A 17,737-nucleotide genomic window follows, 5' to 3' on the forward strand; every position below is an offset into this window, starting at 1 on the left:
AGCCAGGCAATTATGCTAAAAGAAATTATGTTTGTCATTTTGCAAGGGTTATTCTTTATTTTCAAGGTACTTATGGCTTCTGTAACCCAGCAGAGTCCCTCTTCCCTATCCCTACTGTAACCATTTGCATGCTGTGATTTATAAGGTTATTGGAAAACACCTCCATTTATCAATTATGAGAGAGTGCAGACTGCTCAGGAGCAGTTGAAGCAGCATCCCTGGAAAGTGAAACGTTGAAAGGAGTGGGAGGGAAAGAAGAAGGAAAAGAAAAGAAATTGGCAACAGGCAGAAAGGGGGAGTGCAGAGAACGGGTGGTCAGCTATGCTTCTGCTTTTGTTTCCCTGCTGAGGGCCGTTGCTCTCCTTCCCACAACTTTCTGGCTTTATGCACACAGGCCCCTGCCCTTTGATTTCTCCATCCTTAGTTTTGGCCCTTACACTGTTTGTCTATTTACAGTCGTCAGCAAAATTGTTCTGAGTGTCTGTGTGCGCTGTGCTTGAGGGCCTGGGGTGTGCAAAACCCCATGAGGAATAAGAAGGATGTGATGGTGGGACCTTCTGTGGACCACTCTCATAGGTCAAACAGGATTGGTCCAAAGTGCCAAATGAAGAGAAATAAAAGAGAACATGAAATGAATGCTAAGTGAATGAAATCGTATTTGTCAAATGTTTTCCATCATAGAGTCTGACACATTATAATTGCTTCATAAATGATAGCCAGTAATAATACTAATATCTCAGTGACGATTTTTATGATAACACTGGTGCCAATAAGGACTTTAGGAATTGTCACAGGGAAAGAGATTAGAGCAAGTGTTTCCACCACTTTGAAAACCCTCAGCATTTGAATGAGCTAGTCTACGCTGCTTTGATGTGACCGTCCCTACTCTAACGCTTGCTCCCTGCCTCTCAGCCCCCCATCTCCCCTAGTCATTTTTCTCTCTTTGTAGCAATTACTATGGTCTGATCTAGTACCTAACTGTTTTTTTGTCTGTCTCCCCACACTTGAATGCAGGCTCCAGGAGGACAGGGATCTTTGTCCGTTGTCTTTGTTGCTGGGTCCCAAGCTGTCTAAGTGTGTTTGGCACAGGATAGGCTCCTAATAAATATTTCCTGAATGTCTGATTCATGACTGGTGGCACTCTAACTAGGCTGCTTCTGCTGTTTCCTGATCTCTTGAGTTAACCCATCTTGTCTATCCTAGAATAGCGCTCTTAGGGGCCATTGTGGTGGCTTTTGGTAGTGAGACCTTGGTGGGGAAGAAGAGAGGTGGAGGATTCCAGTGCTGGCTCTGTGACTCATGACAACTGTATGCCCCCAGTGAGCTTCTGGGAATGTCTGGAAAATACAGTTATGGCCTACTGGTCTGTTTGCCCTCGAAAGCAGCTTCTCCAGACAGACTTTTCCCTGAGATACTGCCCTGAACGATTCTCTCAAGCAAACACAGTGGTTAGGAGGCTGTGGAGTCAGGCAGACCTGGGTTGATCCTCTCTCTCCACCTCCTAACCCCAGGCTCATTCTTAGCCTCCCTAAGCGCCACTTTCTTTTTTTATGGAACTGAGCTGCCTGCCTCCTAGGTATTTATGAGGAATTAAATAACATGCTATGTGAGCTTTGCACAAGGCTGGACAAGCCAGAGCTCAATAAATGGTAGCCAATGAAATCCTGTCATGACTAATTATTATTACTTTAGGATTATTGCTGTTGTTGTTTATTTGGACACTAATCCATTATGTTGCATTAAAATGTATCTAATATATTACAATCTGCATTTCACACAATTCTCTTGCTTTTTTTCTACTCACTTCTCCTTTTTAAAAAAAAAATATATATATATATATATATTTTTTTTTTTTGGGCCAAACCACTCAGCATATGGGATCTTAGTTCCCCCACCAAGGAACCAACCTGTACCCTCTGCAGTGGAAACACAGAGTCATAACCACTGGACCACCAGGGAAGTCCCTTAGTTCTCCTATAAGTTATTTTTTCTCCTATGTTTTTTTCAGGGATTTAAAATATAAGAGGGATTTATTAAAAAAAAAAACTTAATTAGTTTAGGTGAGTATGCTGAGATTTAAAATTGTACTTGCTTAGAATTAAGAAAGCATTATTTTTTCCCACAAGTCATGATTATTAGTAGAAAGAGGAGTAAAGTTATGGGATTTGACTGAAGGTCAATGGAGAAAGGAAAGTAGAGGGAGAAGTAGTTCTAAACCATTCACCACCTTGATTGTATTTTTAATTTCCATACACATGAATCATTAAACATAACTGTGTGTGGGTTTTTAATGGAACCTCATTTTTTCATCTTACCTGTATTTTCTTGGAAGTAATTATTATTTGTTACATGATGAATTAATTAAAAAATATTGCCTGTGTTTATATCTATAGCTATAATATAGAGGATAAATATCTCAAAACTAGAAATTATTTTTCAGACAAAAAAACTTAAACATAAAAAGTTAATTTTGAAAAAGTGATATAGAGAAGTTGCACTGAACACATTATAAAACTGCAATAATTAAAATGAAAAAATAATTTAGAACTCTACTTCACACAATATATGAACATACATCTAGGATCAATTAAAAAGTTGAATGTAAAAAATAAATCCAGGAGAAACATCTAGCTGCAATATATGTTACCAGTTTATAATTTCAATGTAGAGAAAGTCATTTTAGCATGAAAACAAAGGAAAGAGATATAGATGATGATTAAATAGGTCTAATGACATGAAACGGAGAAGGCAGTGGCACCCCACTCCAGTACTCTTGCTTGGAAAATCCTATGGATGGAGGAGCCTGTAGGCTACAGTCCACGGGGTCACTAAGAGTCATACACGACTGAGCGACTTCACTTTCACTTTTCACTTTCATGCATTGGAGAAGGAAATGGCAACCCACTCCAGTGTTCTTGCCTGGAGAATCCCAGGGACGGGGGTGCCTGGTGGGCTGCCGTCTATGGGGTTGCACAGAGTCGGACACGACTGAAGCGACTTAGCAATGATATGAAAATTAAAATTTTATTTATGCAAAAAACTGGAAAGACTGAAAAATCGGTAAAATTTGGAGAGTTTATAAAAGACATCAGTACTCTTACATGAAAAAGAGTTCTTAAAAATCAGTAAGAGAAAAATTTTGCTAGAAATATGCCTGTGAACTCAACTTTCTTCCTTTGTCTTCTTAGAAACCTCGCAAAAAAAGTAACATGGAGAAAGGAAAGCAAAAAAATAGCTGGTATTTTCAGATGAACTGGAATACAAGCTCTAGAATGTGTGTAAGGCTGGCTGATAGGAAATGTGTTTGCAAGGAACTGTCAGGAGAAATGGAGGAGAGAGAACCAACAGTACCAGGCACCATAATTCTCCAATACAAATATACATCCTGTATTCATGGACACACCCTGAGGGACCGTGGCTAGAATCCTGTCTACAAAGATGGTTCGAAGATGGTATTGGTGGGATTGAATGGGGAGGGGACAGTCTTCCTCCCCCAAAGCTAAAGATGCCTGAGGATGCAGGGGCTCCATGAGTTATACCCAAAAGCTACATTGGCAGCAATTTGCCCGGCTTTATCCAAAAGGAGATTCTGTGAAAACTAGCAAGCCTGGGGTATACCTGATTTCTTCACATGTGCAACAACTTTTTACCAACAGCTCTTCCAGAAAACCCTTATTTGTACAATAGCTGCTACTGCCATGTCAGCCATGTCCGACTCTTTGCAACCCTGTGGACTATAGCCTGCCAGGCTCTTCTGTCCATGGCATTTTCCAGGCAAGAATACTGGAGTGGGTTGCTGTTTCTTCCCCCCAGGGGATCTTCCTAAACCAAGGGGAACCCTTATTTCTAGCACTGACAGGCAGATTCCTTACCACCAAGCTACCTGGGAAGCCTGTAACTCATATAATACACAGATACAAATGTAAGAACACAAAATGGAAAAGCATCTATGAAAAGTAAAATTTTAAAAGGAAGAAAAGAACATCATCCTTTAGTGACCAAAAAAGAAAAAAAATAATAACTCAGAAAAAAAATTCACTAGAGCAATGTTACTGGGATAGATGAAAATAGTGAATAAATGTGATGCCATTCATTAGAAAAACAAAGTCATCCCTTTAGAGAACAATCACAATGCAGAACTGCAAGAATTCAGGAAAGAAATGGTGAGGTGGTAGGAAGAATAAAAAGTGAGCTGGAAGAGCTCAAGGAAGAAGTAAAAGAAAAATAATGAAATAGAGACAAGAAGGTGAGAAGGGAAGCCTCATAAAGCCAGGAGACACTGTGGCAGCCGTGATAGGACAGAGAGGGTAGAAATAAGGCAAGCAAATGAACTGGATATAAAGAAAGAGACAAAAATGGTCGGAAGGAGGACGGTAGTAATATGAGACATGAAAAGGACACCTATCCTATATTTATTTGGATTCCATATGAAAGAAAACAGAGTGCTAATGAAATGTAACAATTGTTTAGAGATATAATTTGAGAAAATTTTCCTAAAAGGATGACTTTACCTATTGAACCAGGACCAGGAAAATTGACCCGTTTCAGTCCACAAAACAATGAGCAGCCAGGCAAAAAAACCCCAAACAAAGCAAACACAAACAAACAGACAAAAAAACTGTTATTTTTAAGGGATTAAAAATCTGGCTGGCCTCAAATTTCTATGCAGCAGTCATCAATCCCCTAAGATAATATAATTAATTCTACAAGATACTTAAAGAAAGAAAATATAGGTGAGATGTTTTATAGCTTGTCACATTCTCCTCCTAGTATATAGACTATAAATCAACTCTTGAAAATTCAAGAAGTCTAAGTATATTCTTACAATGAACTCTTCTAGAGGAAATTACTAGAAAATGAACTTTAAGATAGCAAGAGATAATGTGGAGAGCACATCCAAAGGAATTGCAGTGAATATCCCACATATTTAATAGAACTAAGACTAAAACTGGCATGGAGAGTAGAGTGACAGCCAGAATGTAAATTTTTTAGGTTAGTGATTGTCAGACTTTAAGGTACATAAATATCACCTAGGAATAGGGTTAAAATACAAATTCTGAAAAATTAGGTCTGGATAAGGGCTGAGATTTTATCTTTCTAATTCCCCTCAACTGATCGATGCTGCTGGTCCCTGGACCATACTTTGAGTAGCAAGTATGTCACAGTAAAAATAATACAGCGACTAAAATTAGAAGGGGAAAGCAGGTTGAAAATAAAATGTGTGATTATTTGTTCATCTGTAGTAGCTGTGAATTAGTAAATATCATCTACCACTGATAAATCAACTTGTAGAAATAATAATCGCTTACTAGTACAAAGGTAAAAATTAAATATAATACCATTGACCAAAATCAAATTCGGGAAGAAAAGGATGAGATTCCGAGGAAGAGAAAACATGATACTTTTTCATTGCTCATAGCACTTTGTATTTGATACAGCCTCCTGAGTATAAAGATATAACTATAAAGGTAATCATTAAAAAAATTAAAAACCATATTCTTAAATATTAAAAGAACTACAAACATGTAAAAGAGAATAAACCACATGGTGAAAGATTTAAAGCAAACCAGTAACTACATAGAAACATAAAGTAATATGACAGAATCAAGACCAAATGTATTTATCATAGCAATAATGTAAGTCATCTAAAATCAACTATTTAAAGACTAATTATTTTCATTTGGATCACAGGCCTAAATCATTTGTTCTGCCTATCAGTGTTTCTCAGCCTGATAACTGTTGACACTTTAAGCTGGGTAATTCTCTGGATGGGTGTGTAGGTGGAGGGCTGGCTTGTGCGCTGTAGGATGTAGAGCAACTCTGGTGGATTATTCCTGTTAGATGCCTGTAGTACCTCACCCCCACCTTCAGTTATAACAGCCAAAAATGTCCCTAGACATTGCCAAATAACCACGTGGGGGAGCAAAATCACCCCTGACTGGGGACCACAGATTGTATATAGCCCAGCGTCATGCTCTCTGAGAAGACATTAGAGGCATTCCTGCTTCTGTTAGAAATAAGAAAAGGATTCATATATCCAAATGATTTAGAAAAATTGAAAGGATGGGCAAAGACATGCCTTGCAAATATAAACAGGAAAGTTAGATGATAACATGGTATTAATATTTAACAAGAAAAATTCAGGCCAAAGGCATTATATGAATAGGATGAGGTAAGGTCCTATGTAAGGATGAAATTTACAATGAAGATATAATTGTTTTAATTTTCTATACACCATAGCATCAATATATAAAAATATAGGACAACCAAAGAAAAATAGAAATACAATAATAGTTCACCTCTTCTAGTCTACGATTAGATGAAGTGAAAAAAATAGGTATACAGAAGACTGAAATAATAATGTAGATGTATTGTATATTAAGTTCTCTTCCATAAAAATATAAAATGTGTTTTTCCAATATTCATGGACCCCTACCCTGATCATGTCCTGTACAACCAAAGAAACCACAGTTTTCTCCAGATGTATAAATAGCAAAGCAAACATTTTCTGATAACAAAGCAACAAAATTAAAATTGTGAACAAAATAAGAAAATAAAATTCTCTGCCTCCTGGAGGAAAATGTCTCAATTCTGGTGTCAATGTGGAAATGAAAATAAATTTCAGAATACATAACAAGCTGATCACTACAGTACCTATGACCGCTGATAGGATATAACTAAAGCAATGTTCAAAGAAAATTCATAACCTTAAGTTCATATAAGTAAATAATAAAAGCTACAAAAATTATTTATCTGATGTAAAAAGGGACGATGAAATGAATGTAAGAGATAAGAAGGAACCATAGAAATTAAGTTAAAAAATTGAGAGACAAGGGACACAAAAAATAAGTAAGCTAGTAGCTGATTATTAAAGATAAAAGCCTATAAAATGATTTACAGATAAAAAGATAATCACAAAGTTGAGGAAAAGAAAATAGACTAAATGACTACTCAAATTATGCAAATAAATTATAAATTTAGGTGCAATAATTTAGTTAAATTGACTCTAAAAGAATTATAAAGCATAACACAAATATTTTTCCATAAAGAAATAGTTATCTAACCCTCCTCCTCCACCTCCCCTGCAAAAATACCCCAACCAACCAAGGTCTGAGGATTTTTAACAGGAGGATTACCACAAGATAGTTCCAATGCTGTTTAAATTTTTCAGATCATAGGTTAAAAAAAAAATTTAAGAGGCAAATGTAAGACTGATTTTAACATAGCAACAATAACAACATTTGAATTTATACAAAAAGGGAATATATAACAATGTTTACAGACTTAGTTATAATACATTATCTTCCCAGGATACCCAGGCTGCCCCTTCATAGAGTCTGATGTAATTGGTTGGTGAGTGGTGGGAGTGGATCAGTATTGGTTTGCTAATGTTTTTGAAGCTCCCTATTTATTGTAGTATGTAGTCAGATTAAATAATCACTGTTCTAGATCAGTGCCTCTCTAAAATATCAATACAGAAATTCTAAATAAATATTAGTATTTGGAAGACAGTGACACATTAAAAGAATTATACCATATGATCAGGATATTCAATATTAGGTTATCTAATAATATATTAAGAGATGAAAAATTTTACCATCATTTTCACAGACATTAAAAGTTACATTACAAAATTTAATGTCATATCTAAATTTTTAAAACTCAATTAAAAAATATGTCCATCTCAAACCAAAGCTCATCATCATGTTTTCAGAGAACATATTAGAAGCATTCCTACTTTTGTTAGAAATTAGGAAGGAATCTCCACCATCCATGTTTGTTATTGTACTTGATGAGCTGGGCAAATACAAATAGATGAGACAGAAATAAAAAGAATAAGAATTGAAAATGAGAAGGTAAAAGTATTATTAAGGGAATGATATAATTAAATGCTTTGAAACCAAGAAAATCAACCAAAATTACTACAACAATAAAATCATTCAGGTGTCAGGATACAAATTAATATACTAATGTCCATGGTTATCACATTAATAAGAAATTAGAAGGTACAATGGGAACAGTCTCTGTTTTACAATAATAATAAAAATAAAGTTCATAGGCATGAGCTTAACAAGAAATTCAAGACTTATATGAAGAAAATGTTAAAATAAGTTTGAAGGGCACAAAAGATTGCATGAACAAATGGAAAGGCATAGCATGTTCTTGGATAGAAAAACGGAACATCATTAAGATGCTAATCCTTCTTGAGTTTACTTATAAATTTAACATGATCCTGATAAAAATACCGGATCTTTTTTTCCCCCAAACTAGACAAGTTGACTGTATAATTCATATGAAAATCAACAAGAATATCCAGGAAATTTCTGAAAAAGAAAACCAATGAGAAGGAATTAGGCAGACATAAAAAATGTGTACAGTATGATATGATTTGTACAGAAGGTAAAGAAAAAGTATATGTATGTACAAAGACACACACACACGTGCACACACATATGTGTGTGTTTGGCAGGCATGTCCCTACTGTTGTCCCCAGGTTTCCCACATGGCTCGGATGGTAAAGAACCCTCCTACTAATGCCAGAGATGCGATGTAAGAGACACGAGTTTTATCCCTGGATCGGGAAGATCCCCTGGAGGAGGACATGGCAACCCACTCCAGTATTCTTGCCTGGAGAATCCCATGGACATAGGAACCTGGCGGGCTACAATCCATAAGGTCCCAAAGAGTTGGACACGACTGAAATGACTTATCATGCTCACACTGTTGTCCTCTGACAATATAAATATGGAATAAAGAAGGGTGATACCCTAATTGGGGATATAGTGACTCATCCAATTCTGGATAGAGATAGGAAGGAATTCCTTCACTGGGTACATTTTTTATAAATTTTGATGTGCAAATCATGTAATTGTATTTATGTATTTCAAAATAGGTAAATAAATAAGCAAATAGAAAATAGGCTAGTTAAAAGTTAAAACAAAGTTAAAACAAAGAAGTTTCAATATTACTGATCAAGAAATACAAATGAAAGCCTGACAATAGTGAAACTTCACTGATGCAATACATTAGCTACCGTGACAAGTACTTTACATGCAGTAATCCTCAAACATAATCTTGTAACATAGTACATGTATGATATAAGGAAATCTTTATTTTTTTTGTTCCTTTTCATTTCCTAATGTGTTAAAATCACCATTTTTCTCTTGTATTTTCAGTGGAGAAGTAATAAATATTTATAAAGAGATCTACTGTTCTTAACCACCTTGTCACTGAGTTGTACTACATTATTTGCCTGAATACTTCTGAATTTATCTATCGAGTCCCTTCATGTTGTGTGGTTTAAAAAGATTTAATGATTTTTTTTTATCAGTTCATTATGTGTGTTGTCAAATGAATTCAGAAACATTATTTGCATGTACCAGACTTCATTATTTCAAAACCAGCATTAGAGCCATCCAGTATTTTTGGAATCATGCACTATATGCAAGACAATCTTCAAGGAGTAGAGGGTGGTGGATTTCAAGGGGGTGACTAAAAATACAGATCTGGCTGCCGTCAGGGGCAGGTTCATTGGTGGCTTGCTAAACTCATGACGTGTACACTTTTAGAAATCCACCCAACTTAGCAAGAGTGATAGTTAAGATGATAATAGTGAGGATTGCTTACCTGGGAGAGTGATTATAAGTGGTGACACATTAGAAGCAGAAAAATCGTAAAGGACATGAGACTTACTTAACTCTATGTAACCACTTATTAGCTGGATGACTCAGAGAAAGTTAACTAATCAAACTAACTAGTCCATACTTCAGTGGCTTCATTGATATAGTGAGATAACCATGCACCTAACTCATAGTCTTATGGTGCAAATTAGTACGTATAAGCTCTTGGGATACTGCTGAGCTCATGGTAAGAGCTCAATAAGTGAGAGCTATTACATTTGTTGTTAAATTAAAATCCGATTATACAGAGTGAAGTAAGCCAGAAGGAAAAACATAAATACAGTATACTAACGCATATATATGGAATTTAGAAAGATGGTAACAATAACATGGTGTATGAGATAGCAAAAGAGACACTGATGTATAGAACAGTCTTATGGACTCTGTGGGAGAGGGAGAGGGTGGGAAGATTTGGGAGAATGGCATTGAAACATGTAAAATGTCATGTAAGAAATGAGTTGCCAGTCCAGGTTCGATGCACGATACTGGATGCTTGGGGCTAGTGCACTGGGAAGACCCAGAGGGATGGTGTGGGGAGGGAGGAGGGAGGAGGGTTCAGGATGGGGAACACATGTATACCTGTGGCGGATTCATTTTGATATTTGGCAAAACTAATACAATTATGTAAAGTTTAAAAATAAAATAAAATTAGGAAAAAAAAATAAAATAAAATCCGAGCTCCCCCTATAATTTTTGGAACAGCAGTGACTCGAAGCGCTTCCCTGGTGATTCAGTGGGTGGTAAAGAACCTGCTTGCCAATGCAGGAGACATGGGTTCAAGCCCTGGGTCAGAGATCCCCTGGAGAAAAGAATAGCAACCCACTCCAGTATTCTTGCCTGGGAAATCCCATGGACAGAGGAGCCTGGCAGGCCACGCTCCATGGGATCACAAAAGAATTGGACATGACTTAGCAACTAAACCATAACAACAGTGACTCCAAAAATACTCCATGTAAGGAGAGAGGTGTTTACAGAAGGTCACCCATTTCCCAAAACAATTGACAAATGTGGTGCAGATAAAGGTAGATAGTAGAAAGGATAGAGGAAGAGAAGGGAGAATAGGATAAAAGCATGAAAATGTAATGGCTATCAGCAGTTGTTATTAAAGTCAACCATGAGCATAATACGGAGAAGGCAATGGCACCCCACTTCAGTACTCTTGCCTGGAAAATTTCATGGACGGAAGGACCTGGTAGGCTGCAGTCCATGGGGTCGCTAAGAGTTGGATACGACTGAGCGACTTCACTTTCACTTTTCACTTTCACACATTGGAGAAGGAAATGGCAACCCACTCCAGTGTTCTTGCCTGGAGAATCCCAGGGACAGGGGAGCCTGGTAGGCTTCCGTCTATGGGGTCGCACAGAGTCGGACATGACTGAAGTGACTTAGCCGTAGCAGTATGAGCATAATAACACAGAAGTTATGCAGGGAAGAAGATACCAAAGACGAGAACTTTGCTATACTATTGGGGTAAGCAGAATCTATCCACAGGAAACTGCAGAAGAAAGCATAGTGCATCTCTGGTGTGCATGTTTGTGCAAAGCCTGCTAAACAACTCTTTACACTTTTCTACTATGCTTTTTCAAGGCAAGATGTCATTCACTATGTTATATTAAGCAGTAATATTTCCAAGTGCTAATTTGTATAAAAATATATCATATCTGTGTCTATATCATAAGCATTACATATTCCAGATTCCTGTTTTCCTCTCGTGAAAAGCAAAAGACTTAAGGAATATTAAAAGGTGTGCAAAGCGTAAAAGATAAAATGAGTATCTTCATATGACTTGAAAGGACTAGCCCAGGCAAAATTTGATGAGACTCCCTTGACTCCTCTTGCTGCCTTCCAACTTAGACACAGAAGGTCATGGTTAAAAGGCAAGATGGCATTTTGGGCTATTTTAAAAAGTGAGTTCCAGGATGACTGCTGGGATCAATAGCCATTCAAACTCCATTCCTATAGCATAAATAGGTACCTCTCCAACAGCATCTGTAGTCCTTCCAGTAACTAATGTCACTGAGATACACAGGCTTGACTCGTGGTTTGTGGACAGCAAGTGGTTAGTATTATTATTCGTTAGCTCAAACATGTACTACAAAAATTGTATTATCTCTTTTACAGAGATGAATAAATTGAGCGTGACTAAATTTAAGCAAATCATCCAAAATCACATAGCTAGTAACTTAGGATTGGACTGCAGGCATATTTGACAACAAATCCCTTCTTTTTCACATATTGGTGCCCAGAAACTTTAGTGCATGAATTTGTAAAATCCATTTTGATTATCAGAGTCCTATATGTTGTTATCTAACATTTTTTACTGTGTTCCAGCTCTTTGAGCTTTCCAAAAACATAAGATGCTAATGTCTTTATAAATATAGATGTTTGCTACATATTGAGAGATTTTATAAATACACACACATACACACACATTTTTGTCTCAACCAAACTGAGTCCCATCAGCATTTCAGTATGCTCATCTCTCCCATCTTATATACACACAGAAACCAAACCAAAATACCCTCCTTTCATCCCATGTCTCCTTCAGCTTCTTCTCAATGTATCTACTACCTTCAGAACAAAAATTTTAAAGCCAGTTGTCTCTCACTGATCCAAGTATTTCCTTAACTATCACTTGCTCCTCAACCTACTCCAGTTTTGTTTTGTTTTTTTTTAACCACCGCTAAAAATGATCGTCATGGCCACGTGTTCACTTCATTTTTATAACTCTAAAGGCCATTATAACCCCAGTGCTCTTTGCCTTCTCACAGTGATTTGATAGTTAGCTATTTCCTCTTTCTTAAAATGCTCTCTTTACTCTTGAAATCTATGCCAACTTAGTTGTGACTTTTCTTTTCCGCTGTTTCTTCTCAGCTTCTTTGGTGGGCCCCTCTGCTTTGTGTCTGTCTTCCTGGCTCCCTTTCCGGCCCTTTCTTTTCTTTCTCTGCACACCTCCTGGCCTCATCTCAAACATTCCTGTGACTTTGCTACTGTCTGTGGCTCTGGTCCATACTCCTCTCCTGATTTCCAGGCCAACCTTTTCCAACGGCATGATTTTCTGGCCCTCAGTCTCAGATTGCCAAAATTGAATTAGACATTTTTCCTACCCCCATCCTCTCAACCTGCACTTTTGCATTCCTCTTTGTGAAGGTGAAGTATATGGAGAACATAACTCGGGAAAGTTTTTTGAATGAATTCAAGAGAGAATTCACCTTTATTTTCTTCGTAGTTCAGTAACGTATAGTATACATGCTTCCCTGGTGGCTCAGAAGGTAAAGAATCTGCCTGCAACACGGGAGACCTGGGTTTGATCCCTGGGTTGGAAAGATCCCCTGGAGGAGGACATGGCAACCCACTCCAGTTTCTTTCCTGGAGAATTCCCATGGAGGAGGAGCCTGGCGGGCTACAGTTCATGGGGTCACAAAGAGTCGGACATGACTGAGTGACTAAGCACAGCACACAGCACAATGTATACATAAGAATGATTGAAGAAATGGTTTTTAAAATAACATATAATAATTCTTTCTATAGTCTGTGTGGAGGCCCATTAGGAAAATCTCTAGATAAAAGTCCACATCTTGAGCTTGATTCATAATCCTCAGTACCCCCGGGTGACATTCATGGGTAGATGATCAGCCCTGTGAGCTCTGAGGTCTCTCTCTACAATGCTAGATCTCTCTCTACAATACTAACAGTTTGTTACTGGGCCTGAAATTCAGCAATCCCAAAGTGTCCTATCAATTTATAAAGTAGTTCATCAAAATATTTCTACTAAGAATTCAGTTGAGTTCAGTCACTCGGTGGTGTCCGACTCTTTGAGACCCTGTGAATCCTAGCACGCCAGGCCTTCCTGTCCATCACAACTCCCAGAGTTCACTCAAACTCATGTTCATCGAGTTGGTGATGCCATCCAGCCATCTCATCCTCTATTGTCCCCTTCTCCTCCTGCCCCCAATCCCTCCCAGCATCAGGGTCTTTTCCAGTGAGTCAACTCTTCGCATGAGGTGGCCAAAATATTGGAGTTTCAGCTTCAGCATCAGTCCTTCCAATGAACACCCAGGACTGATCTCCTTTAGGATGGACTGGTTGGATCTCCTTGCAGTCCAAGGGACTCTCAAGAGTCTTCTCCAACACCACAGTTCAAAAGGATCAATTCTTTGGCACTCAGCTTTCTTCACAGTCCAACTCTCACATCCATACATGACCACTGGAAAAACCATAGCCTTGACTATACAGACCTTTGTTGGCAAAGTAATGTCTCTGATTTTTAATATGCTATCTAAATTGGTCATAACTTTCCTTCCAAGGAGTAAGCGTCTTTTAATTTCATGGCTGCAGTCACCATCTGCAGTGATTTTGGAGCCCCCCAAAATAAAGTCTGACACTGTTTCCACTGTTTCCCCATCTATTTCCCATGAAGTGATGGGACCAGATGCCATGATCTTCGTTTTCTGGATGTTGAGCTTTAAGCCAACTTTTTCACTCTCCACTTTCACTTTCATCAAGAGGCTTTTTAGTTCCTCTTCACTTTCTGCCATAAGAGTAGTGTCATCTGCATATCTGAGCTGATTGATATTTCTCTCGGCAATCTTGATTCCAGCTTGTGCTTCTTCCAGCCCAGCATTTCTCATGATGTACTCTGCATAGAAGTTAAGTAAGCAGGGTGAGAATATACAGCCTTGATGTATTCCTTTTCCTATTTGGAACAGTCTGTTGTTCCATGTCCAGTTCTAACTGTTGCTTCCTGACCTGCATACAGATTTCTCAAGAGGCAGGTCAGGTGTTCTGGTATTCCTGCCTTTTTCAGAATTTTCCACAATTTATTGTGATCCACATTGCCAAAGGCTTTGGCATAGTCAATAAAGCAGAAATAGAAGTTTTTCTGGAACTCTCTTCCTTTTTCCATGATCCAGAGGATGTTGGCAATTTGATCTCTGGTTCCTCTGCCTTTTCTAAAACCAGCTTGAACATCTGGAAGTACACGGTTCTGATATTGCTGAAGCCTGGCTTGGAGAATTTTGAGCATTACTTTACTAGCGTGTGAGATGAGTGCAATTGTGTGGTAGTTTGAGCATTCTTTGGCATTGCCTTTCTTTGGGATTGGAATGAAAACTGACCTTTTCCAGTCCTGTGGCCACTGCTGAGTTTTCCAAATTTGCTAGCATATTGAGTGCAGCACTTTCACAGCACCATCTTTCAGGATTTGAAATAGCTCAACTGGAATTCCATCACCTCCACTAGCCTTGTTCGTAGTGATGCTTTCTAAGGCCCACTTGACTTCACATTCCAGGATGTCTAGCTCTAGGTGAGTGATCACACCATCGTGATTATCTTGGTCATGAAGATCAAGCAAAAAGATCCCATCTGGTACGTTAATGAATTGATGAATGAATAGAAAAACAAATGACTCTAATAAAGAGCAAAATGGAGAGTGGGGATATGCCTTTATAATATTGAATATTTTAGGGAAAATATAGTTTTTATTGAGGATTTATTTTGCACCAGAAAATGTGCAATGAATTTGGTATATAAATTGATCCACTTGATGTTCCCAACGTTATGAGATGATTATTCTCATTTTAGAGATTGGGAATCCAGTAAAAGAGGGCTGGGGCAACATCCAGGGTCATGCATTGTGACTGATAAAGCTTAGCAAACATGTTACAGATCAGGTCAGTAAAGAAGGCTTGATCCAATCAAATTATGAATGGGAAAGAGATGTAGGGCCATAAACCACAAAGAGGAAACACATTAGAAAGTAAGTGTGTATAACATTGTACATTCTTCTTAGTAAAAACAAATACCATACAAGAAAGCAACACTTTGGCTTCTCTTAAATTAGAAAAAGAAAGGAAGAATGGTAGAGAGAGAGCGCTAAAGATATCAGGCTCCCTGATTTAAAACTATGCTAACTAAAGCTATAGTAACCAAAACAGTAAGGTACTGGCACAAAAATAGACACACAGATAAATGGAATGGAATAGAGAGACCAGAATTGAAGCTACACTTATATGGACAGTTAGTCTATGACAAAGGAAGTAGAAACATGCAACAGGGGGAAAGCCTACCACTTAATAAATGTTGGAAAAACTATACAGCTACATGTGAAAAAATCAAACTGGGCTTCAAAATGGATTAAAGACTTAAATGTATGACCTGAAACCATAAAATTTCTGGAAGAAATGTGGGCCGTGCACTCTTTGAGATCAGTCTTAACAATATATTCTTTTGGATATGTCTCCTCAGGCAAGGGAAACAAAAGCAAAAATAAACAACTGAGCCTCCTTAAACTAATAAGCTTTTGCATAATGAAGGAAACTATTAACAAAATGAAAAGACCACCTGCTGGGAGAAGATATTTGCAAACCATGTAACTAATAAGGGGTTAATATCAAAAATATGCAAAGAAGCCATACAACTCAACATCAAAAAACAAACAACTTAATTAAAAAATGGGTCAAGGAACTGAGTAGACATTTTCCCAAAGAGGCCAATGGGCACAGGAAAAGATGCTCAACATCACTAATCACTAATCATCAGGGAAATGCAAATAAAAACTAGAATCAAAATCACCTGTTACCTGTCAGAATGGCTATTATCAAAAAGACAACAAATAGCAAGTGCTGACCAGGGTGAAGAAAAAAGGGAATCTTTGTGCAATGTTGGTGGGAATATAAATTGATACAGCTACTGTGCAAAACAGTATGGAGGTTCCTCAAAAACCAAAACTAGAACTATCATATAATCTAGCATTCCACTCCTGGGAATATGTCTGAAAAAAAAAACACTAGTTTGAAAAGATATATGCACCCCAGTATTCATAGCAATACTATTTATAATAGGAAAGATGTGAAATCTATATAAGCATTCATCAACAGACAGATGGTACACACACACACACACACATGCACATAGACACATACACACAAAATGAAATATTATGTAACCATGAAAAAGAATGAACTTTTGCTATTTATGACACCATAAGTGGACTTAGAGGGTATTATGCTAATTAATACAAGTCAGGTAGAGAAAAACTAATACCACATGGTTTCACTTATTCAGTAAATCTTCTACATACAAACCTTGAAGTTGCAAACTTTCAAAGATGTGAATGTGCCCAGACAAAGGATGAAGAGAGACAAGAGAAAGAAGTAACTGAAGAACCTAAGAGATTTATGACACAGGAAACATCAAGGAGGTTTCCTTTGTTTGAGGAGGCACTATTAGTTCTGAGGCTCGGGACCCAAACAAAACAGTACACAAGGTCACAGCAACTGTTCAGAATGTAATCCGAGGCTATCATGTCATCTATGATGAGAAAACAAAGAACTACTACCCAGGCATCACTGCATAGTTTTTTCAGGAGAATAGATAGAATTGAATCCAGCAAGGAACCAGAACCTGTGCCATCAGTGTTAAGCATGAGTGAAATTGCTGACATGTCCTTCAGCTCTGCTGTCTCCCACCTTTTCTCCCTCCTACAGTCAGTAACTCTTCTTGCCAATGCCCTCGATGCCAGCCCCTGTATGTCACCTGTTTGTACAGTGCTAGTACTTGTCAAGGTGCTGTATTATAAGATTAAAAAATGTTTTATTTTGTGTGTTTGTTTTTTTATGTATTGTGTGAAAATTATTATAAACCACTTATTGTTTGTGAAATCTAAAACAAAAAGCAAATGAACAAACATAACTAAACAGAAACAGACTCATCGATTCAAGGAACAAATAGCTGGTTGTCTAAGAGGGTGGGAGAAGGAGAAGAATAGGTGTGAGGGATTAAGAGGTACAAATTTTCAGTTACAGAATAATGCCCCAGGGGTATGAAATGATATTGCAGATAATCAAAATGCCTAATGATAGGACAACCTTATAATTCATGAAATCTATAGATTATCCAAGCATTAAAATAGCTATTTTGAAGATATTATAGAAATACGGAGGGTGTATATGATGTAATATCAAGAAATCTGAATATAAACTTTATCTTTATGCTGTATATAGTTTATTTTATACTTATGATAAGAAAGAACATAGAAAAATAAAGAAAACAGTTAC

General features: G+C 37.5%; 1 long non-coding RNA gene across 2 annotated transcripts in view; it reads left to right on the forward strand.

Moving 5' to 3' along the window:
- The window catches only part of LOC107132926 (uncharacterized), a 597,452-nt gene that overhangs the window by 361,482 nt on the left and 218,233 nt on the right, over window positions 1–17,737 (forward strand). The window lies entirely within an intron of this gene.

This window comes from Bos taurus, chromosome 11 (genome assembly GCF_002263795.3).
Source record: "Bos taurus isolate L1 Dominette 01449 registration number 42190680 breed Hereford chromosome 11, ARS-UCD2.0, whole genome shotgun sequence".
Taxonomy (NCBI): Eukaryota; Metazoa; Chordata; class Mammalia; order Artiodactyla; family Bovidae; genus Bos; species Bos taurus.